Raw genomic sequence first — 24202 nt, 5'->3', positions numbered from 1 at the left:
AGCATGAGGTGAGGCGGACCTTTAAAAAAGTGAATATCAGGAAGGCAGCAGGTCCGGACGGCATCCCCGGCCGCGTCCTAAAAGTCTGTGCCGACCAACTGGCCCCAGTATTCACTGACATATTTAACCTGTCCTTAGAACAGGCTGTCATCCCCACCTGCCTGAAGAAGTCCACTATTATCCCTGTACCCAAAAAATCCAAGCCTGCTTGCCTCAACGACTACCGCCCTGTAGCTCTCACCTCCATAGCCATGAAGTGCTTTGAGAAGCTAGTAAAGGGCTACATCTGCTCCTCCCTCCCCATCAACATGGACCCCCTGCAATTTGCATACCGCCCCAACAGGTCCACGGAGGACGCCATAGCCCATGTGCTGCACACAGCAGCATCACACCTGGACAAGAGGCAGGGGAACTATGTGAGAATGCTATTCATCGACTACAGCTCGGCATTCAATACCATAGTCCCGTCCATACTCATAGCCAAGCTCAGGGACCTGGGCTTGAACTATGACCTCTGCCAGTGGGTCTTGGACTTCCTGACTGGCAGACCCCAGGTGGTGAGAGCAGGCAACTGCACCTCCTCATCCATCACCCTCAACATAGGGGCCCCCCAGGGCTGTGTTCTGAGTCCCCTCCTCTACTCCCTGTACACACACGACTGTGTGGCTCAGCGGAGTAGCAATACAATCATCAAATTTGCTGACGACACAGTGGTGGTGGGCCTGATCTCTGCCAACGACGAGAGGGCCTACCTGGAAGAGGTCAAGGTCCTGGCGGGATGGTGCCAGGAAAACAGCCTCTCCCTGAACGTCAGCAAAACAAAGGAGATGATTGTGGACTTCAGGAGGTCGGGGGTCAAGGACTACAGCCCCCTCAGCATCGACAGGGCACCGGTTGAGAGAGTCAACAGCTTTAAGTACCTCGGAGCCTACATATCCGAGGACTTGACATGGACCACACACATTGACAGTGTTGTGAAGAAGGCACGACAACGCCTCTACTTCCTCAGGCGCCTAAGGAAGTTCCAAGTCAGTCAGAAGATCCTTAAGAACTTCTACTCATGTACAATAGAGAGCATCTTGACCGGCAACGTTTGGGAATAGCACTGCACAAGACCGAAGCAGACTACAAAGAGTGACACGTTCAGCCGAACGCACAATTGGAGGGGGGCTCCCCACCCTCCAGAACATTTACAACAAGCGTTGCAAGGGCAAGGCTAAGAGAATCATTAAAGACTCCAGTCACCCGAACAACTGCCTCTTTGAACTGCTGCGGTCAGGCAAGCGATACCGGAGTCTCAAGGCGAGCACAGAAAGACTCAGAAGAAGCTTCTATCCCCAGGCCATCAGGCTGCTAAACGAACAATGAACACTACACAACAACAACCACCAAACGCACATAGCACACACATCCACACGCACACACTCACTTTAAACAAACACACTGTAGCACCCACTCCACACACTTTATAGCACACACCCACTTTAAACAAACACACTGTAGCACCCACTCCCCACACTTTATATTTATTGATGAAGGATTGCACTACAACTCGTACACCTTACTGTAAATTGTACCTAAATTGTACCTCATCCCATTTCTGCTTTGCACTATATAGTACTGTACATTAGTACACTGCATAGTATTGTATATTATATGGTAACTCAGAACATTGTACATATGTCTATACCGAACACTGTGACCTCATTTTCTTCTTCTAAATTACATGCTATACTATGTTATTTGATACTATCTTGTCTAGCACAGTCTCTGGAGCGTAACAGTAAGAAGCATTTTGTATGAAAGTATTCTGTACTTCTGTATGACAACTATTAAAGAAACTTGAAAAACTTGAAACTTGATTTTCGCTTGAATATAGTTAACATGTTGTTTCCATGTTAGTTTCTGATCAATAACTACCCCTAGAATTTTTATCTCAGAAACTCTTTCTATTTTTACATCACATATTTTTTACCCGATATCCCCCTCTATTCCTTTTCGATTACCAAAAACCATACATTTAGTTTTCTTAATATTGAGAGACAATTTATTAACGTCAACATACTCTTTTTATTATTGTCTAAAACTGAATCAAACCTTAAACAAGGTGGCCTGTTGGGATGTTAGATCCTAATGTAAAAAACTGTGATTTTATATGTCTGCACTTTATGTGCTCATTTTATGCCTGTCTTTTTTCTGTTGTGAAGCACTTTGAGCTGCAGTTTCTGTAAATAAATAAAGTTTATTATTATTATTATCAAACCAAGTTTTGAGAATTTCAAGCTCTCTTCAATATCAAAATGAAGTTTGTTTAAATTATTTCCTGAGCAATATAAATTTGTATCGTCTGCAAAAATCTAAAAAACTTTAACAGTTCAGCAACATTGCACATAATCATAAATATAAAGTATAAAACGTTTTGGACCTATCACAGATCCCTGGGGTACTCCACAGGAAAACTCAGATAATCTGTCTCCCTCTAGTTTAGCCCAAGCTGGTTGGTATATAGCAGGGCCGTGCAGAGACATTTAGAAGGCCAGGTGCTCAAAATTGAAAAAGGGCACATGTATCAAAATGTTAGAGGGAGGGTGACGGGTCGCGCAACATAACAGAAAACCATGCTCCTCAGACAGACAGGCATTAAAATATTTATTTTTATTTATAATATTATTAATTGTTTAAATCATTCTTGATGAGGACCATGGGCATTGCCCTTTACAATAATAATAATAATAATAATAATAATAATAATAATAATAATAATAATAATAATAATAATAATAATAATAATAATAATAATAATAATAATAATAATAATAATAATAATAATAATAATAATAATAATAATAATAATAATAATAATAATAATAATAATAATAATAATAATAATAATAATAATAATAATAATAATAATAATAATAATAATAATAATAATAATAATAATAATAATAATAATAATAATAATAATAATAATAATAATAATAATAATAATAATAATAATAATAATAATAATAATAATAATAATAATAATAATAATAATAATAATAATAATAATAATAATAATAAAAAATAAAATAAAAAGGGCACTTTGGTCATCAACGGGCAACTACCCCCCCCCCCCCCCCCCCCCCCCCCCCCATCTGCACGTGGCTGGTTGGTAGTGTGTGTGTGTGTGTGTGTGTGTGTGTGTGTGTGTGTGTGTGTGTGTGTGTGTGTGTGTGTGTGTGTGTGTGTGTGTGTGTGTGTGTGTGTGTGTGTGTGTGTGTGTGTGTGTGTGTGTGTGTGTGTGTGTGTGTGTGTGTGTGTGTGTGTGTATTTACTGGCTGCCTTGAAGCCGACGAGGTGAATAATGTTAGTAGAGGAGACTCACCTCCATTTTCATAGTCGGAATAACATTTTAATAGACTTTGGCACTTGACGTGTAGATAATATGAATATGTACAACATAATTTTTAAACTTAGAAATAATTGTTGATCTCTCCGATCAGAGGAGATGTGTCCGTCTTTCAAAGTATTGCCGGTTTGAGCAGTTGTACCATAAGATTATATTAATACTGGAGTTGTAGGCATGTCTTAAAAAGCATGCCGTAATTCAGTTTAGCAGAGCACAACATGTCATTGTCTCATCACGTGATTGTGAATAGAAAATAACATTGCTCAAGAGAATACACTACATTTAAAATTAATTTGATGAGCATTTGTTATCTATATTTAAACAACTTTTAGAGAAATTAAAGAGTATCCCCCAAAACTGCCTTTTGTCAGTCATGAATGGCTATTTGGTGTAATTCTCCCATTGACTGCAATTCATTTTACACTTGCTGTACTTTGAGCGCCCTCTGTTGGCAAAATGAGAGTCGGTCCTCTTTGTATTTAGAAACTGTTTGATAGAACTATGGACACAGTTTAGCTCAAAACCCCGCCCCATAGTTTTCATTGGTTTACATGTCGGACTGGGGCGTGATTACGAAACCTAGCCGCGTTTCTTGAAGACGCTCTCTGATTGGCCGACGCCTGTTTCTACACTGGTTAAGCTTAGGCACTCTTCGAAGTTGGTTAAGGTTAGAGTTTGTCTTAGAGCATGGCGATAGAACGCCAGGTAGTTTGCAGGCTGTTTGACGTGGAAATGGGCAAAGACACAGCTCGTCACGGATTGGGCAAACGCGTCAGTGGCCAATCAGAGAGCGTCAGTCAGTGCCAATCAGAGAGCGTCTCCGAGAAATGCGGCTAGGTTTCGTAATCACGCCGGACTGGGTGTATCTGGGTGTATCATTTAAGTTTATTAAGCTAAACTTAAACTTCCTGTTGACAGCTTTTTTTATTTCAAAATAAAGGTCTAGAAATTGACACGAATTCATGGCTGGCAGTACAGATTGATTGATTGATTGATTGATTGATTGATTGATTGATTGATTGATTGATTGAAAACTTTAAATAACAGATTGCAGAATGGGTACAGTACAGTACAGCTCAATACACACAATTGTTAAGTTGATGCAGACCAGAGAAAGACTTTCGTCTTGTTTACATAAGGGTCCCCCATTTTCAATTCATAATGACATTTATGACATACACAATATACAGATATACAGATATAAAAATCTAATCTAATCATCTAATCTAAACTAATCATGTCATTTATGACATACATGACATACCGATATGCAGAACTGTTACATTTGTGACATACAGGATATGCAAATATACAGTACTGTTAAACAGAGATCCTAACAGTAAATATATACATACGAGGGGGAGGGAACTGTACACTAGGAGGGAACTGTACACTAGGAGGGGGTGGGTTGGGTGGGATGGGGGTTCAGACATTTACGGGGGCCAGTTTTGAATTACAGCCTCCGGTAGGTGCTCTTTGAGAGCGTTTTTGAAAGTGGGTAGGGATTCAATTTTTTTACCGCTGTGGGTAGGGCGTTCCACATTGATGTGGCATAATTGGGAAACGTGTTTAGTCCCTTGTTTGAGCCGAATCTGAGTTTAACATGATTTGTGGAGTGGTCGTGGTATTCACTGACCTTTGGGAAGTATTTCGACCTGTACATGGTTACCTTAGTGGTGTAGTGTATCTTGTAGACCAGGCCCATTGCAAGTTGCTGTACTCTGTCGTCTACTCTAAGCCATCCTAGGTAGTCAAAATGGGCAGGGGTGAGGTGTGGTAGTCTGACCAGTTTGTTTTGTGATGTTTGTAATCTTGTTTTTAGTGCCTTTGAGGTGCTTTGGTACCATGAGGTGCAAGCATAGTCGTAGTACCCTTGAATGAGTGCTCCTGCCAGAGTCTTCAGGGTATTCTTGTTTACCAGAGAGGAGATCCAGTACAAGAATTGAGTTTGTTGATTGACTTTTTGGGTTTGAGCCCAGCTCTCGGCGTTGCTACCGGCTGGCCGGTCGTTCATACTAACACAATTGGCAAGTGTTAGAGGGTGGGAAAAGCCGGTGGATTTGACGTTGTGGACAGCGACTCCTACAGGTCGGTTTGGTGACGCCGGTGTGACGGAAGCAGGAAGTGACGGGGGCAGCGTGAGCCTTCCACACGTTACTCCTCGCCACTGAGAGTTTGAGCTGCTGCGGTGAAAAGATGCGACAGGCTGCCTCCTCGTGTACCGGAGGGGACACGTGATGCAAGGCTTCTGTCCTCACTACAACTGACCTGTGGGAGGCAGTCTAGCAACGTTCAAGACAGGGGAGGGAAGAATTGGATATACGAAATTGGGATGGGAGACACAATTGAAAAATGGGGAGAAAAAGTGGATAAAAAAAAGAAGATATGCTTCAAGGTAAGGATGTCCTCCCTTACCCTTATCAACCATGCACCAGAATAAAAGAATACAGCCATTCACCTCCAATTATCTCCTGTCAACTCTCCTACTAGTACTATTTGTTAGCAAGCAAGCACAGTTCATGGACAACAAACAGAATGGACGTTTTAACAAAACTGATATATTCTTGGTATCCAGCTATAGTAGTAGTAGTAGTTTTATTCAGTCATCATCACACACACAACACAATATGCACAATCATTTAATAATATTTGATTTGGCAGTGACTGAAAGGGTACAGACTGAAGCATAATGCTTATACATGCCTGTCCTATATTCTTAACAAAATTAAGACTCCAAAACATATAAAGAATGGATTGCACGGAGCAAGTTGCACCCTTATTTAAAATTCATTATGAATTGAAAATGGGGGACCCTGATATAAACAAGACGAAAGTCTTTCTCTAGTCTGCACCCCCTTAACAATTGTGTGTATTGAGCCGTACTGTATTGTACCCATTCTGCAATCTGTTAATAAAATTGTCATTCAATCAATCACCGTGCAGATTGATTGATTGAATGAAAATGTTATGAACAGATTGCAGAATGGGTACAATACAGTACGGCTCAATACACACAATTGTTAAGGGGATGCAGACCAGTGGCGTCGTTAGCCCTGGGCTTCCGGGGCTTTAGCCCCGGATGTTTTTATCCTGACCGGCAACATCACCTCCTGGTTTGGGAATAGCACTGCACAAGACCGTAGCAGACTACAAAGAGTGACACGTTCAGCCGAACGCACAATTAGAGGGGGGCTTCCCACCCTCCAGAACATTTACAACAAGCGGTGCAAGGGGAAGGCTAAGAGAATTATTAAGGACTCGAGCCACCCGAACAACTGCCTCTTTGAACTGCTGCCGTCAGGCAAGCGATACCGGAGTCTTATGGCGAGCACAGAAAGACTCAGAAGGAGCTTCTATCCCCAGGCCATCAGGCTGCTAAACGAACAATAATCGCTAAACGAACAATAATCACTATGCAACAACCATCAAATGCACACAGCACACACACCCACACGCACACACTCACTCAAACAAACAACACACTGCAGCACCCACTCTCCACACTTTAGATCACACAAACACACTTACACTTTATATTTATTGATAAAGGATTTGCACTACAACTAGTACACCTACTGTGAATTGTACCTAAACTGCACCTCGTCCATTTATGCCTTGCACTATATAGTATTGTATATTAGTACACTGCACAGTATTGTATATTGTATGGTAACTACGTCTACGAACATTGTACATATGTCTAAACTGAACACTGTGACCTCTTTTTTTACTTCTAATTTTTACTATGTTTTTATTTCATACTTATCTTGTCATGCACAGTCTCTGGAGCGCAACAGTAAGAAGCATTTTGTACAAAAGTATTCTGTACTTCTGTATGACAACTATTAAAGAAACTTGAAACTTGAACTTGAAACTAGCCCCGGACCTAAAAAAAAAAAATTGTTTAAATTTTTTTTTTTTTTGCCTTTTTTTTTTAAGATGTCAGCATCCCCATTGTCTGTGCTGAATGTTTGTTAGTGTTTGGTATTCTTTGTTGGTTTTTAGTACCTTTAAACATCAATTTTTAGTAAGTAGTTTTCATTTGATCCTATAATTTTTTCATTCACCGATTTGTGGACTTTTTTTTTAGTGTCTTGAAAGGCGCCTTATAAATCAAATGCATTATTATTATTATTAATTATTATTATTATTATTATTATTATTATTATTATTATTATTATTATTATTATTATTATTATTATTATTATTATTATTATTATTATTATTATTATTATTATTATTATTATTATTATTATTATTATTATTATTATTATTATTATTATTATTATTATTATTATTATTATTATTATTATTATTATTATTATTATTATTATTATTATTATCATCCAGGAGGGAAAAGACACTTAGTAGGATAGTAGGGACTGCATCTCTGCCTGTCCTGACCAGGAAACACTTTGCAACTGTGATCTCCTCTGGCAATAGTTGGATATTGTAATGTGTGGCGAGGGGTTGCAGCAATTCCACTGAGCGAAAATGGTCTGAGGCTGGATAACATGCCTGTATGCCTCTCATAAGTTGTTATCCAACTCATGAGAACCTGCTCTCAAGCTCTTGCAGCATTCTGTCGACGACTGGATAGAACAGTCTCTGTCTCAGCTGATCTCCTGAGCTGAGGTCTGAGCTTGTGCCACAAGATGACTCAACTACATACTCGTCCATCCTTTTCTGCTTCCTCCTTTGGCTGGTAGTATGTTCCTCAATCCAAAGGCCATTACTTATGTATATAATGAAACACACAATACAGTTTTTTTTTCGATTGCTTAAGCATGATTTTGAAAACGGGGCCCGGTGTTTCAAAACACACAATTAGCACAACCACATACAATTATCAGAACACCTCAGATCCTTTGCTAAATTAAACACTTGTCAAAACCATACACTAATTTATAAAAACTACATTTTGTTACCATATGAAACACACGTTTCATATGACTTAATTCTGTTTGAACCAGTTACACACACTGCTGTGCTTAACCTAAAACACATTTAGCAATTCTACTTCTCAGTGATTAGAGTACTGTAAGTGAAGTACGCAGAGAATGTGCAAATATACAATAAATTCACCAAACACTACACAAGACCAATGCTGTAGACTGATGAAAATATGTTGTATTGTTTTGCAAAAAGTGTGAGGCTGAGATTGTGCTTATAGGGGTGCAAATCTGGGCCTATGTTTTGCTCCTTGAGTGTAAGGTTTTGATAATTGTGTAATACTTTTGATTTGCGTGTTTATGCAATTGAAGAAAACTGTAAAGACTAGAGATGAACTGTTTATTTCTTTTGTACAGGCTGTGCATATGTTTGTTTGTTTGTTTATTTGCTTATATGATTCTTAACTGTGTTTTTATTTTGTTATTGGTGTATATGTGTGTATGTATGTACAGTATATGTATATATATGTGTATATATGTATATTTGTACTCCTGTTGGGGCCTCTTGGACCAGATCAATGTTTTATCTGGCTAAATAAAGGTTAAATAAATAAATAAGAAACTGATGATAGGGGAGCTCCAGTAGCTCACTGCGTACCTCGAACGCTATTTCGGCGTCAGGGACAACCGTGCTCATCACGGATCTGGGGTAGCAAGTTCGATTCCCGGACAAAGCCGTAACTTTCTCAGAGTGTCTTCCCCCCATCTGTACCCCCATTCAACCTGTTTCTGTCGGTCATACTTGACCAGAGAAAAAGCGATAAACGCAAAAAGAACCAGCGGAATGGTCAAAGTTTAAAAAAAAAAAGAAACTGATGATTTGGTCCTGTTAACTTTGAATTTTCTATGGGGACTTCCCAGATCCCTCTCGTGGACATGGACCTCACTTTGAGAACCTCTAATGGTTCTAGTTCTTCAGTATTCATCTCTAATTACTCAAAAATTGCATATTTCTGTGTTAAAAAAATGAGATTTACAGTATTTTTAAATGTCGACCCCCATACTTCCACACAGTAAGATATAAGGAAGTATAAGTGAGCAGTAAATGATGTACAAGGCTTTATAGTTAAATATATCCTTACATTTATACAAGATTGCTACTGACTTAGATATTTTCGCTTGAATATAGTTAACATGTTGTTTCCAATCAATAACTACCCCTAGAATTTTTATCTCAGAAACTCTTTCTATTTTTACATCACATATTTTTTACCCGATATCCCCCTCTATTCCTTTTCGATTACCAAAAACCATACATTTAGTTTTCTTAATATTGAGAGACTATTTATTAACGTCAACATACTCTTTTTATTATTGTCTAAAACTGAATCAAACCTTAAACAAGGTGGCCTGTTGGGATGTTAGATCCTAATGTAAAAAACTGTGATTTTATATGTCTGCACTTTATGTGCTCATTTTATGCCTGTCTTTTTTCTGTTGTGAAGCACTTTGAGCTGCAGTTTCTGTAAATAAATAAAGTTTATTATTATTATTATCAAACCAAGTTTTGAGAATTTCAAGCTCTCTTCAATATCAAAATGAAGTTTGTTTAAATTATTTCCTGAGCAATATAAATTTGTATCGTCTGCAAAAATCTAAAAAACTTTAACAGTTCAGCAACATTGCACATAATCATAAATATAAAGTATAAAACGTTTTGGACCTATCACAGATCCCTGGGGTACTCCACAGGAAAACTCAGATAATCTGTCTCCCTCTAGTTTAGCCCAAGCTGGTTGGTATATAGCAGGGCCGTGCAGAGACATTTAGAGGGCCAGGTGCTTAAAATTGAAAAAGGGCACATGTATCAAAATGTTAGAGGGAGGGTGACGGGTCGCGCAACATAACAGAAAACCATGCTCCTCAGACAGACAGGCATTAAAATATTTATTTTTATTTATAATATTATTAATTGTTTAAATTATTCTTGATGAGGACCATGGGCATTGCCCTTTACAATAATAATAATAATAATAATAATAATAATAATAATAATAATAATAATAATAATAATAATAATAATAATAATAATAATAATAATAATAATAATAATAATAATAATAATAATAATAATAATAATAATAATAATAATAATAATAATAATAATAATAATAATAATAATAATAATAATAATAATAATAATAATAATAATAATAATAATAATAATAATAATAATAATAATAATAATAATAATAATAATAATAATAATAATAATAATAATAATAATAATAATAATAATAATAATAATAATAATAATAATAATAATAATAATAATAATAATAATAATAATAATAATAATAATAATAATAAAAAATAAAATAAAAAGGGCACTTTGGTCATCAACGGGCAACTACAACCCCCCCCCCCCCCCCCCCCCCCCCATCTGCACGTGGCTGGTTGGTAGTGTGTGTGTGTGTGTGTGTGTGTGTGTGTGTGTGTGTGTGTGTGTGTGTGTGTGTGTGTGTGTGTGTGTGTGTGTGTGTGTGTGTGTGTGTGTGTGTGTTACTGGCTGCCTTGAAGCCGACGAGGTGAATAATGTTAGTAGAGGAGACTCACCTCCATTTTCATAGTCGGAATAACATTTTAATAGACTTTGGCACTTGACGTGTAGATAATATGAATATGTACAACATAATTTTTGTTATGGTTTGTAACCGACCCCAATCGCACAACACAAGACAGGTATGAGAGTAAGCCAAGAACTGGGCATTTATTGTATACAACAGAAAACGGCACTGTCCCTTTAAGGGAGAACACAAAATACTGGAAAACAAGAAATGGGAAAATAGGCACAGTGCCTTTAAGAGGCGAGCTGGCTAAGGGGAAGGCTAAGGGAACAGGGGCAAGGGACAAGGGCAGGAACAGGGAGGACTAGGAGGACTGGACAGGGATGACTAGGAGGACTAGGAGGACTGGACAGGGAGGACTAGGAGGACTGGACAGGGAGGACTAGGATGACTAGGAGGACTGGAAGGACTGGACAGGGAGGACTAGGAGGACTAGACGGACTGGACGGACTGGACAGGGAGGACTAGGAGGACTAGAAGGACTGGACAGGGAGGACTAGGAGGACTAGAAGGACTGGACAGGGAGGACTAGGAGGACTAGAGAGGGGAAACAGGGACAGAGGCCCGCGGAGGCGGGCTGGGGACAGGGAGGACTAGGAGGACTAGAAGGACTGGACAGGGAGGACTAGGAGGACTAGAAGGACTGGACAGGGAGGACTAGGAGGACTAGAGAGGGGAAACTGGGACAGAGGCCCGCGGAGGCGGGCTGGGGACAGGGAGGACTAGGAGGACTAGAAGGACTGGACAGGGAGGACTAGGAGGTCTAGAAGGACTGGACAGGGAGGACTAGGAGGACTAGAGAGGGGAAACAGGGACAGAGGCCCGCGGAGGCGGGCTGGGGACAGGGAGGACTAGGAGGACTAGAAGGACTGGACAGGGAGGACTAGGAGGACTAGAATGGGGAAACAGGGACAGAGGCCCGCGGAGGCGGGCTGGGGACAGGGAGGACTAGGAGGACAGGACAGGGATGACTAGGAGGACTAGGAGGAACTGGACAGGGACAGAGAGAAACAGAGTCAAGGCCTTGGACAGGGCGAGGGCTGGAGTTGCTTACAGGGAGGAGTAGGAGGGCGCAGGCTCGGAGAGCGCATCTGGCGCGGAGGTCTGAGTGGTGCGCGTCTGCTTGGAGTACGCGCCGGTACGGAGGGCGCATCTGGCGCGGAGGTCTGAGTGGTGCGCGTCTGCTTGGAGTACGCGCCGGTACGGAGAGCGCATCTGGCTCGGAGGTCTGGATGCGCATCTGGAGTGCGTCTGGATGCGCGTCTGGATGCGCGTCTGGAGTGAAGAGCGCGTCAGGCTCGGAGGTCTGGATGCGCGTCTGGAGTGCGTCTGGATGCGCGTCTGGATGCGCGTCTGGAGTGAAGAGCGCGTCAGGCTCGGAGGTCTGGATGCGCGTCTGGATGCGCGTCTGGAGTGAAGAGCGCGTCTGGCTCGGAGGTCTGGATGCGCGTCTGGATGCGCGTCTGGAGTGAAGAGCGCGTCTGGCTCGGAGGTCTGGATGCACGTCTGGATGCGCGTCTGGAGTGAAGAGCGCGTCTGCTGCGCGGAGGTCTTAGTGGTGCACGTCTGCTGCGCGGAGGTCTGAAGTGGAACACTGGAATACCTCCCGTAGAGGATTAGAGAGCGCAGTACAATGTCTCCCTCCAGGCAAACGGCGACAGGTGGCCAAAGCTTGCACCTCGTCTCACGCCGGAGATAAAACAGCATATAGACAGAAACAGAAACTCCCGTAGGAGCCTACAGACAGAGAACCTCCCGACGGAGCTTGGTGATAGAGATATGATACGGAGCGACCCGACCAGGACTGAGGGGAAGAGCGAGGTACTTAAAGCCCACAGGGGTGCTAATTAGAATACACATCAGGTGCGTGATGGTAAATGATACTCGAACTAGAAGTGTGTGTTCGGCACCAGACCAATCAAACACATAATGACAGGTAGTCCAAGGGTGTGGCTGCTGAAGAGCAAACGAGAGTAAACAAACGCGAGGGTGGGGGCTAGTGAGGTGAGGAGACAGGGAATTAAAGGTCAAGGGAAGGCGAACCTCACAGTACTCCCCCCTCCACGGGAGCCACCGGGCGACCCAAAAATACAGACAGAGTGGCAGGGGACAAAACAAGGCAACAAACAAAAAGTACCGGGCCATGCTAGCAGGGGAAGCTACAACAAAAGTGGGGCTAGCAAAGGAACAGGGTAGCTGAGGGGTAACCAGGGTAGCAGAGGGGTAACTAGGGTAGCCGAAGGGCAACTAGGGCAGCTGAGGGGTAAGTAGGGTAGCTGAGGGGTAATTAGAGGAGCACCGGGAAGGGGCTAGCAGAGGGAAAGGGCAGCTGCCAGGGCACTGATAGCTACAGGGCCTATGCTAGCTGTACTGCTACATTAACAAAGAGGCTGCGCTAGCTGCCGGAGCTAGGCTGGCAGACAGGGCTGGACCAGCATGAGAGAACAAGCTAGCTGGAAGGACAGTCCTAGCTGTGGGGAACTGACCTTGCTAGCTGAAGGGGCAGTCCTAGCAGTGGGGAAAAACTGACCTTGCTAGCTGAAGGGGCAGTCCTAGCAGTGAGAGAAAACTGACCTTGCTAGCTGAAGGGACAGTCCTAGCAGTGAGAGAAAACTGACCTTGCTAGTTGAAGGGGCAGTCCTAGCAGAGGGGAAACTGACCCTGCTAGCTGAAGGGACAGTCCTAGCAGTGGGAGCAAACTGACCTTGCTAGCTGAAGGGGCAGTCCTAGCAGTGGGAGAAAACTGACCTTGCTAGCCGAAGGGGCAGTCCTAGCAGTGGGAAAACTGACCTTGCTAGCTGAAAGGGCAGTCCTAGCAGTGGGAAGGCTACACAAAAAGTGGAGACCATGCAGAGGGACCGGGTTAGCTGCCCGGGCATGGCTAGCTACAGGGCCCATGCTAGCTGCAAGGGCTGCATTAACATAGAGGCTGTGCTAACAGCCGGGGCCAATCTAGCAGACTGGGGCCATGCTGGTAGTAGAGGCCTAACAAGCTGCAGGGGAGCTAACGAGGCTAACAGGGAAGCAAACAGGGGAGTCAACAGGCTAACAGGGGAGCTAACAGGGGAGACTAACAAGCTAACAGGGGAGCTAACAGGGCTAACAGGGAAGCTAACAGGGCTAACAGGGGAGCTAACAGGGAAGCTAACAGGGGAGACTAACAGGCTAAACAGGGGAGCTGACAGGGAAGCTAACAGGGGAACTAGAGGGAACAAAAAAAAAAGGCAAACTCAACATACACCGTCTGTGCTGGCTGGGGTCGTCGACGGGTCGGGTCGTACTGTTATGGTTTGTAACCGACCCCAATCGCACAACACAAGACAGGTATGAGAGTAAGCCAAGAACTGGGCATTTATTGTATACAACAGAAAACGGCACTGTCCCTTTAAGGGAGAACACAAAATACTGGAAAACAAGAAATGGGAAAATAGGCACAGTGCCTTTAAGAGGCGAGCTGGCTAAGGGGAAGGCTAAGGGAACAGGGCCAGGGCAAGGGACAAGGGCAGGAACAGGGAGGACTAGGAGGACTGGACAGGGATGACTAGGAGGACTAGGAGGACTAGGAGGACTGGACAGGGAGGACTAGGAGGACTGGACAGGGAGGACTAGGATGACTAGGAGGACTGGAAGGACTGGACAGGGAGGACTAGGAGGACTAGACGGACTGGACGGACTGGACAGGGAGGACTAGGAGGACTAGAAGGACTGGACAGGGAGGACTAGGAGGACTAGAAGGACTGGACAGGGAGGACTAGGAGGACTAGAGAGGGGAAACAGGGACAGAGGCCCGCGGAGGCGGGCTGGGGACAGGGAGGACTAGGAGGACTAGAAGGACTGGACAGGGAGGACTAGGAGGACTAGAATGGGGAAACAGGGACAGAGGCCCGTGGAGGCGGGCTGGGGACAGGGAGGACTAGGAGGACAGGACAGGGATGACTAGGAGGACTAGGAGGAACTGGACAGGGACAGAGAGAAACAGAGTCAAGGCCTTGGACAGGGCGAGGGCTGGAGCTGCTTACAGGGAGGAGTAGGAGGGCGCAGGCTCGGAGAGCGCATCTGGCGCGGAGGTCTGAGTGGTGCGCGTCTGCTTGGAGTACGCGCCGGTACGGAGGGCGCATCTGGCGCGGAGGTCTGAGTGGTGCACGTCTGCTTGGAGTACGCGCCGGTACGGAGAGCGCATCTGGCTCGGAGGTCTGGATGCGCGTCTGGAGTGCGTCTGGATGCGCGTCTGGATGCGTGTCTGGAGTGAAGAGCGCGTCAGGCTCGGAGGTCTGGATGCGCGTCTGGAGTGCGTCTGGATGCGCGTCTGGATGCGCGTCTGGAGTGAAGAGCGCGTCAGGCTCGGAGGTCTGGATGCACGTCTGGATGCGCGTCTGGAGTGAAGAGCGCGTCTGGCTCGGAGGTCTGGATGCGCGTCTGGATGCGCGTCTGGAGTGAAGAGCGCGTCTGGCTCGGAGGTCTGGATGCACGTCTGGATGCGCGTCTGGAGTGAAGAGCGCGTCTGCTGCGCGGAGGTCTGAGTGGTGCGCGTCTGCTGCGCGGAGGTCTGAAGTGGAACACTGGAATACCTCCCGTAGAGGATTAGAGAGCGCAGTACAATGTCTCCCTCCAGGCAAACGGCGACAGGTGGCCAAAGCTTGCACCTCGTCTCACGCCGGAGATAAAACAGCATACAGACAGAAACAGAAACTCCCGTAGGAGCCTACAGACAGAGAACCTCCCGACGGAGCTTGGTGATAGAGATATGATACGGAGCGACCCGACCAGGACTGAGGGGAAGAGCGAGGTACTTAAAGCCCACAGGGGTGCTAATTAGAATACACATCAGGTGCGTGATGGTAAATGATACTCGAACTAGAAGTGTGTGTTCGGCACCAGACCAATCAAACACATAATGACAGGTAGTCCAAGGGTGTGGCTGCTGAAGAGCAAACGAGAGTAAACGAACGCGAGGGTGGGGGCTAGTGAGGTGAGGAGACAGGGAATTAAAGGTCAAGGGAAGGCGAACCTCACAATTTTTAAACTTAGAAATAATTGTTGATCTCTCCGATCAGAGGAGATGTGTCCGTCTTTCAAAGTATTGCCGGTTTGAGCAGTTGTACCATAAGATTATATTAATACTGGAGTTGTAGGCATGTCTTAAAAAGCATGCCGTAATTCAGTTTAGCAGAGCACAACATGTCATTGTCTCATCACGTGATTGTGAATAGAAAATAACATTGCTCAAGAGAATACACTACATTTAAAATTAATTTGATGAGCATTTGTTATCTATATTTAAACAACTTTTAGAGAAATTAAAGAGTATCCCCCAAAACTGCCTTTTGTCAGTCATGAATGGCTATTTGGTGTAATTCTCCCATTGACTGCAATTCATTTTACACTTGCTGTACTTTGAGCGCCCTCTGTTGGCAAAATGAGAGTCGGTCCTCTTTGTATTTAGAAACTGTTTGATAGAACTATGGACACAGTTTAGCTCAAAACCCCGCCCCATAGTTTTCATTGGTTTACATGTCGGACTGGGGCGTGATTACGAAACCTAGCCGCGTTTCTTGGAGACGCTCTCTGATTGGCCGACGCCTGTTTCTACACTGGTTAAGCTTAGGCACTCTTCGAAGTTGGTTAAGGTTAGAGTTTGTCTTAGAGCATGGCGATAGAACGCCAGGTAGTTTGCAGGCTGTTTGATGTGGAAATGGGCAAAGACACAGCTCGTCACGGATTGGGCAAACGCGTCAGTGGCCAATCAGAGAGCGTCAGTCAGTGCCAATCAGAGAGCGTCTCCGAGAAATGCGGCTAGGTTTCGTAATCACGCCGGACTGGGTTTATCTGGGTGTATCATTTAAGTTTATTAAGCTAAACTTAAACTTCCTGTTGACAGCTTTTTTTATTTCAAAATAAAGGTCTAGAAATTGACACGAATTCATGGCTGGCAGTACAGATTGATTGATTGATTGATTGATTGATTGATTGGTTGATTGATTGATTGATTGATTGATTGATTGATTGATTGATTGATTGATTGATTGATTGATTGAAAACTTTAAATAACAGATTGCAGAATGGGTACAGTACAGCTCAATACACACAATTGTTAAGTTGATGCAGACCAGAGAAAGACTTTCGTCTTGTTTACATAAGGGTCCCCCATTTTCAATTCATAATGACATTTATGACATACACAATATACAGATATAAAAATCTAATCTAATCATCTAATCTAAACTAATCATGTCATTTATGACATACATGACATACCGATATGCAGAACTGTTACATTTGTGACATACAGGATATGCAAATATACAGTACTGTTAAACAGAGATCCTAACAGTAAATATATACATACGAGGGGGAGGGAACTGTACACTAGGAGGGGGTGGGTTGGGTGGGATGGGGGTTCAGACATTTACGGGGGCCAGTTTTGAATTACAGCCTCCGGTAGGTGCTCTTTGAGAGCGTTTTTGAAAGTGGGTAGGGATTCAATTTTTTTACCGCTGTGGGTAGGGCGTTCCACATTGATGTGGCATAATTGCGAAACGTGTTTAGTCCCTTGTTTGAGCCGAATCTGAGTTTAACATGATTTGTGGAGCTCCCTCTGGTGTTGTGGTCGTGGTATTCACTGACCTTTGGGAAGTATTTCGACCTGTACATGGTTACCTTAGTGGTGTAGTGTATCTTGTAGACCAGGCCCATTGCAAGTTGCTGTACTCTGTCGTCTACTCTAAGCCATCCTAGGTAGTCAAAATGGGCAGGGGTGAGGTGTGTTCTTGGAGTAAGGTCAAGCAGTAGTCTGACCAGTTTGTTTTGTGATGTTTGTAATCTTGTTTTTAGTGCCTTTGAGGTGCTTTGGTACCATGAGGTGCAAGCATAGTCGTAGTACCCTTGAATGAGTGCTCCTGCCAGAGTCTTCAGGGTATTCTTGTTTACCAGAGAGGAGATCCGGTACAAGAATTGAGTTTGTTGATTGACTTTTTTTATTACATTGGATGCCATTTTGTCACAGGAAAGATTTGCCTCTAGGATGGAACCCAGGTATGCAATTTCATCTTTCCTTGTGACAATATTGTCACCCACTGTAACTGAGAAGCCGTCGGTCTTGCTGAGTTTGTTATTTGATCCGAAGAGAATGGACTCTGTTTTGCCCATGTGTAAGGATAGTTTGTTATCAGCGAGCCAGGTGCAGATTTTGCCGAGTTCCGAGCTGAGGGTTTTTTCAACCTGTAACTTGTTCTTGTCAGAGACCAGCAGGGCTGAGTTGTCCGTGAACAAGAACAAGTTGCAGTCACAAGCTGACGACATGTCATTTGCATAAATTAGGAACAGTAACAGTCCTAGTATGCTTCCTTGTGGAACACCACAGCTCACTGTGAGGGGGGGGGGGGGGGGGGGGGGGGGTAGGGTACCACTTACCTCTACCATCGGTTCTCTCCCCTCCAGGTAGGATTGCATCCAGCTCACTGATAAACTATCAAAACCAATTGCTTTTAGCTTGTCAATCAGAATGGAGTGATTGACAGTGTCGAAGGCCTTTTGGAGGTCCAGCATGACCATGCCGCAGTATTTGCCGGCGTCCACCTCTTGTTTGATGTGGTCGTTCAAATAGAGAAGGCATGTGTCAGTGGAGTGGGATGTTCTGAAGACAGATTGGAATTCGTAGATTAGATTTTTTCCCATGAGGTACTTTTCGACCTGTTCATAGACTATTTTTTTCCATGACAGCACAATAACAATCATATCACAATACTCTGGGGAACCTCTACATTAAACCTAGGGTCAGTGTTGTAGTCGAGTCACCTAAATCTTGAGTCCGAGTCCAGTCTCGAGTCCCCGGTGTTCGAGTCAGAGTCCGAGTCACCAAAGAAGAGCCTGAGTCCAGTCCCTGTTACCCTAGTCCGAGTCCAAGTCATCAAGGTTGAGTCCACTCCACTCTGCCAGTCAAAGAGCTGACATACAAATAAAAAAGTCTACATTAAACATTTTTTTTTTACTATGTGACACAATAGCCAAACAAATGCAGTGCATTAATGCACTAGCCATCAATATCTTATGACAAATGATTAGGGCCTATTACAAAATAAAAAATAAATAACTATTTATTAATTAACAAGTCCGAGTCCTCGTCTGCACCTTCCGAGTCCAAATGCAGTCAATGCTCGAGTCCAAGTCCAAGTCAGAGTCATCAGTGCTCAAGTCCAAGTTGAGTCACGAGTCCTGAACATCAGTCCAGGTCTCGGACTCGGACTTGAGTACTACAACACTGCAGGGTGTATACAAGTCTTTTAAACATATGTAAAAACAATTATGAAGTAATTATGGTGACTGCTATTTATCATGTACACTAGGGTCTCTTACTGCCTATGCTATGGGCTAGATCTATAGGCCTTATGATAAGTGGATACAAAACATTTACAAATGTATGTCTTCTTTCATAATCACATGAGTCTAACTCCATAGTAGTGTCAAATTCACATCTGGGAGCTTTAGAATGTGATGTCAAGAGAGTTTAAAAAAGCACTTCCTGCTACTGACTGAAAAAAGTAGCTATTGCATTAGAGAATCCAGAAGATTGGAAAGTTTACCGCTCATTGAGAAACAAAATAACCAAAATGAATAGGCAGAAGAAAAAACATTATTATCAAACCAGATTGGAGGAGTGTAAAGGGGACAGTAAGAGACTATGGAAAACATTGAATGAACAAGCTATGGGTAGAAATAAAATGGGCAAAACGCCATCACTTATTGAGTCAGATAGTATATTCATCACTAAACCATTTGACATTGCAACCCATTTCAACAACTACTTTGTTTCCAAGGTAAACACAATTAGAAATCAAATGTTGCCAATGAGTGGTAAGCTGTCAGACTCTGTAATTAAAAAACATATAATGTATGACAAGAAATGCAGATTTAAATTCAGGAGCACAAGTCCAAATGATATTGAAAAGCTCCTCCTAGCACTTAAACCAAATAAACCTTGCGGTGTTGATAATCTGAATGGAAAACTGCTACAAATGTCTGCAAAATGTGTGGCTAAGCCACTATCACATATATTTATTTTATGTTTTGAAGAGAGGGTCTTTCCTCAGCCTTGGAAAATAGCCAAAGTAACTCCACTACCAAAGAACTGTAAAGAGCCATTTACAGGTTCAAACAGTAGGCCCATTAGTATATTACCAGTAATAGGTAAGTTATTGGAAGGAATTGTGTTCAAGCAGATTCAAAAGTATTTCAACGAAAACAACATTAATTCTGATTTCCAGCATGCATACAAAGTAGGATACTCTACAGGAACTGCATTAACATCTCTTACAGATAGCTGGCTACAGCTGATCGATAGGAAGTTAGTTGTGGGTACAGTGCTCTTGGATTTCAGTGCGGCTTTCGACATCATAGATCATGACCTATTATTATTGAAATTACACACATATGGGTTTGAAGACACTGCCATGGAATGGATGAGAAGCTACTTGTCTAATAGACAACATACAACAATGTGTTATATTTAATGGTTCCATGTCAAATATGGTAACACTCCAGTGTGGTATTCCCCAAGGAAGTTGTCTTGGACCCCTCCTTTACTCTATATTTGTAAATGATATGCCTTATGTATTGGAAAGCGCAGGTACAGCGATTTATGCTGATGATACAACTATATATGCATCCGCTGAGAGCACAGAACAAGTGAATAAGATACTTCAGAGTGAATTATTTATGATTTCGAATTGGATAACTGAAAACAGACTAAAATTAAATGTAGCAAAAACAAAAATGTTATACTCTGCCCTAAATATGCCTTAAGGTCGGAGCATAGACTGAAAGACCCCCACCACACCACCCCAATAACAGCCTGTTCCAGCTGCTGAGGTCAGGCAGACGCCTGCGAACCCCAGCTACTAGGACAGAGAGGCTTAGGCTCAGCTTCTTCCCCCAGGCCATCAGAGCCTTGAACAATGAACATTGAGTGCCACAGAACACTGAACTATCCACACACAAGCACACATGAGCACACACACGACACGCACGCTGTGCACTAGCAGCCACTTTAACACTTTAACATGAGCGGGCACACACTCATGCCGCACTCACCCACACTTATTGCCAAAAGGAAAGGCCACTTTAAATTAGTATAGCAACAGTAACAGTGTATTGCACTATCAAAGCTACCTAGCATGTCCTATATGCTCTGTAAATAACTATGTACAGATACCGAGATGTCACACCATGTTACCTGTTACCTGTTATTGCACAATGTTGTTTTTATTGGATTCTATTATATGTTGTACCACTGTATTGCACTGCACATCGTTGCGGGCAAGACCACCCGCATTTCATTGTATACTTGTATGCTGTGACAAATAAAACTCTTGACTTGACTTGACTTGAGTCTCTCATTACAAGACGCTGGTATTGGTAGTGAAGGAGGCCAAATTGTTGGGTGTAACTATTGACGAGGCACTACTTTGGTCTACCCAGATTAATAACATGGTTACCAGAATGAGTAGAAACATCTCCATAATAAGAATAAATGCCTACCTCCTAACGAATACAACAATTAAAATGGTAGTACAATCTTTAGTCTTGTCCCATCTTGACTACTGCCCAGCAATTTGGTCTAGTGCATCAAAGCAAGAGCTTAGTAAACTCCAGCTCACTCAAAATAGAGCTGCCCGACTCACTCTTCACTGCTCTATAAGGAATAGTGTGGAGGGAATGCATGCTAGACTGTCGTGGATGAGGGTGGACGAGAGACTAGCATGCAGTTTGATTAGGCTTTTAAAGAACATTTGTACCTTGGGTAAACCCACTCAATTGTATTCTATGCTTTTATCCACCAATGATAGACATGACCATAATACCAGACATGCTTCAAGTAGTCGCTTCACCCTACCTCTGCCTAGAACCAACGCTCTAAAGAAAACTGCAATGTATAGAGCCATAACATACTGGAATAGGATCCCATTACATATTATACGGATGGAAAACAAGGACAGTTTCAAAAAGAAACTCAAAGGAGCCATAATCCGGAAGGAAATTAATATATGTCATGCATGAGTGTAGCTGCAGCCATGTTATCCAAAACTTCTTCTGATTACTTTGTGTGTTTTTTTTTCTTTTTAAAGGTATGGTGAAATTGACGTTTTAGTAACATTGATGAGCATTCTAAAAGCAATTCTTAAAAAGATTCAATTTTAAAAACAATCTTAAATTGTATTTAACACTGTATTTTGTATTTTGTTTTGTTTTGTTTTTTTGTTTTCTGTTTCTTTGCTTGCATGTAATTTTAGCCATCTTAATTGTTAGTTTCATTGTGTATTGTATGTTGAGTACTGACTTTTAATAATTCTGTTTTGCAATAATTGTTTTTGTATGTTTTTTTGTGTGGACCCCAGGAAGACTAGCTGGTTGCCATGGCACCAGCTAATGGGGATCCGTAATAAAATCAAATCAAATCAAATCAAAACCTATTATCGCATTATTGGCCGCATTTTAAAAAGTGAACAAAAGAAGACTCAGACACAATACATATACCACATGATACAGGAAGCTATATAGCAACGCCTCTACCACCTGAGACAGTTAAGGAAGTTCAGAGTATCTGGGAAGATACTCCAGTCCTTCTACTCCGGAGCTGTAGAGAGCATCTTGACTGGAAACATCACTGCCTGGTATGGAAACAGCACGGCACAGGACAAGAAGGCCCTACAGAGAGTGGTGCGCTCAGCCGAGCGTACCACGGGTATTGCACTACCACCCCTGCAGGTTCTATACAACAAGAGGTGCAAATCCAGAGCCTGCAGAATAATGAAAGACCCACACCACCCCAACAACAGCCTGTTCATGCTGCTGAGGTCAGGCAGACGCCTGCGAACACCAGCTACTAGGACAGAGAGACTTCGGCTCAGCTTCTTCCCCCAGGCCATCAGAGCCTTGAACACTGAACTCTCCACACACAAGCACACATGAGCACACACACGACACACACACACACTGTACACGCTCACACACTAGCAGCCACTTTAACATGAGCAAGCACACACTCATGCTGCACACGCCTACACTTATGGCCACTAAGGAAAGGTCACTTTAAAAAGACTATAGTATAACCGGAGATTGTATAAATTAGCATGTACAGAAAGACACTACCAAAGGACCTAGCATGTCCTCCATGCTCTGTAAATAACTTATGTACATATACTGATATGCCCTAATATGTTACTTGTTTATTGCACAATGTTACTTGTTTATTGCACAATGTTGTTCTATTGGATTCTATTATATGTTATTGCACATCGTTGCAGGCAAGACCACCCGCATTTCATTGTATACTTGTATGCTGTGACAAATAAAACTCTTGACTTGACTTGACTTGTTTCATAAATATATGCGTTTACACCCATATAGTATCTCATTCATATCATATCTGAAAGCTTTAGATTCGAGTAGATTCAAATGTATTATACAGCACAAGTACAGCAATAGTGATATACACTGTAGACGTGATTAACCTGGTGAATATATTTTATTTTTATATTGAAATGTTGAAGAGGAGATGTTGCAGTTGTTGCACAGTCATAAATGAAGCACTTTCTGCAGGAGATGTTGCAGATGTGGCACATAAATAAAAAAAAAAATAAAGCCGCATTTCATTGTATACCTGTATGCCGTGACAATTAAAACTCTTGACTTGACTTGACTTGACTAAATGAAGCACTTTTTTTGAAAAGTATACTACTTTTGCAATGTAGTTAAATAAAAGTTGTGAAAATGTGGTTGCATGTTGTGTCAAGTGTACATATATTCATAGCACGGGGAGGCGCCGTGGCAGTCCGGCCCCTGGCCCCTTGGGTTTCTGACAATGTGGCCCCCTGAACAATTTAGTTGAATAGCCCTGGGCTAGGGCAGTGGTTCCCAAAGTCGGGGTCGCGACCCAAAGGTGGGCCGCGAGCAGCCACGGGTGGGCCGCGAGATGATTTAAATTTTTTATTTTTTTTGTCAGGCCACTGAACTTAGAAGCAGGCCAGGACAGTGTTTCTAGTTGTATTCTAAAATTCTATTCTATTGTATTCTAAAATGTGACTATATGGTTTTATATTAACTTAATAAATAAACAAAAACGAAAAATCTACTTATTTCAACGAACATTTCAAACTAAATAACAGATTATGCACATAAAACGCTGAAAACAACCGAAGCAACAATAGTATTTTAATGAGGCTATTATTATTATCATTATTATTTTGCAACAAGTTAGCCCTCTCATAAATAGCACATATAAATGAATAACTAAC

This window comes from Notolepis coatsorum (genome assembly GCF_963971535.1).
Source record: "Notolepis coatsorum genome assembly, chromosome: 7".
Taxonomy (NCBI): Eukaryota; Metazoa; Chordata; class Actinopteri; order Aulopiformes; family Paralepididae; genus Notolepis; species Notolepis coatsorum.
Note: the sequence above shows the minus strand (reverse complement) of the source record.